General features: G+C 49.7%; 2 non-coding genes across 2 annotated transcripts; both read right to left on the bottom strand.

Annotated features, from left to right (window-relative positions):
- Positions 1-926: 926 nt before the first annotated feature.
- trnai-aau (transfer RNA isoleucine (anticodon AAU)) lies at positions 927-1,000 on the bottom strand. The gene has a single exon. It is a non-coding gene; the product is annotated as a tRNA-Ile (tRNA).
- A 373-nt stretch (positions 1,001-1,373) lies between these two features.
- trnai-aau (transfer RNA isoleucine (anticodon AAU)) lies at positions 1,374-1,447 on the bottom strand. Its single transcript has one exon. It is a non-coding gene; the product is annotated as a tRNA-Ile (tRNA).
- Positions 1,448-1,693: the final 246 nt, after the last annotated feature.

Raw genomic sequence — 1,693 nt, 5'->3', positions numbered from 1 at the left:
GTACACACACACACACACACACACACACACACACACACACACACACACACACACACACCTGGGCCCCTATACTGATGTGATCTGATTATAGGTCAGTTTATAAGAAGCATCTGGTTTTAATCTGCCTCTGTTTCCCTTTTTAATACATATATGTGTGTGTGTGTGCGTGTGTGTGCGTGTGCGTGTGTGTGTGCGTGTGTGTGTGTGTTCAGATTAAGTTCTCAGTCATGCAGCCAGGTACTCACGTGTGGCCTCACACTGGTCCCACTAACTGCAGACTGAGGATGCACCTCGGCCTCGTCATCCCCAAACAGGGCTGCAGGATCCGCTGCACCGACCAGATCAGGTACTGCACCTCCTCCTCCTCCTCCTCACCTTCATCCTCACCTCCTCCTCCTCCTCCCCTTCATCCTCACCTCCTCCTCACCATCATCCTCACCTCCTCCTCCTCCTCACCTTCATCCTCACCTCCTCCTCCTCACCTTCATCCTCACCTCTTCCTCCTCCTCCTCACCTTCACCTCTTCCTCCTCCTCCTCACCTTCATCCTCACCTCTTCCTCCTCCTCCTCACCTTCATCCTCACCTCCTCCTCCTCCTCCTCACCTTCATCCTCACCTCCTCCTCCTCACCTTCATCCTCACCTCCTCTTCACCTTCATCCTCACCTCCTCCTCCTCTTAACCTTCTCCTCTTCGTCTTTTTCTCTCTCCTCTTTTGTGTCCCGTGTTTTGACCTTTTTGTTTTTATTGTCTTTCTTGCTTCACCTCCACCTCCTCCTCCTCCTCCTCCTCCCCTTCGTCCTCACCTCCTCCTCTTCGTCTTTCACTCTCCTGACTCTCTCGCTCCGTCTGGCTCTGATTCCTTGAACCAAACTTCACTGTCAAATGCAAAGAAGTAAGAACTGAAGTGTTGATTCAAAAGCTGCTTGGCCCGTACGGGGATCGAACCCGCGACCTTGGCGTTATTAGCACCACGCTCTAACCAACTGAGCTAACCGGCCATGTGACACTGGCCCCTCCCCCCTCCCTGTCACAGATGGTAGAAGGTCGGTGCTTGAGGGAAAGATGGCCTCCTCTACAGAGTCGGGACTTTGGGACTTTTTAAATGTCTGTTCTTAATCTTAGATTCTGAATTCTTCTTCGAAATCTTAAAGTATGGAAAATGAATCATGTTTCTGCTGATTGGATTATTCTGTCGTGTAGTTCTAAAACAATCTGGACAAACATCAGAACAACTTCGCTCACAGATCTTCAGAGATGATTTCTTCTGCACAGCTCTGAGGCTTCAGTTTCATATTTGATGAGTTTCTTGCTTTGCTGCAAATCTCTCTGAACTGAAGGAGTTAGTCTCCGGTCAATGGCTGAAAAGGAACGTGGCCCGTACGGGGATCGAACCCGCGACCTTGGCGTTATTAGCACCACGCTCTAACCAACTGAGCTAACCGGCCATGTGAGAAGATGCTCACTTGTTGTAACCAGGCCGGTAGAAAACCATGTTACGTCCTGTCTACATGTGCGGTCGGTCAGCTGCTAATTCAGGTAAAAGGTAAAACAAGGTGACGGTCGATTGGTTCAGTGGAAACAAACACAGGCAGCAAAGTGAGATGTTTTCTTAGCGGTGACGTGTCCGGATCTCTGTTTGAAATATTAGAGAAAAATCAACCTGCACATTGAAGAACATCCTGCTCACCGCT

The sequence above is a fragment of the Seriola lalandi genome, unplaced genomic scaffold (genome assembly GCF_002814215.2).
Source record: "Seriola lalandi dorsalis isolate HSWRI2012SDOR001 ecotype SW California unplaced genomic scaffold, Sedor1 jcf7180002051190, whole genome shotgun sequence".
Lineage (NCBI taxonomy): Eukaryota > Metazoa > Chordata > Actinopteri > Carangiformes > Carangidae > Seriola > Seriola lalandi.
Note: the sequence above shows the minus strand (reverse complement) of the source record. Positions and strands in the feature narration are given on the sequence as shown.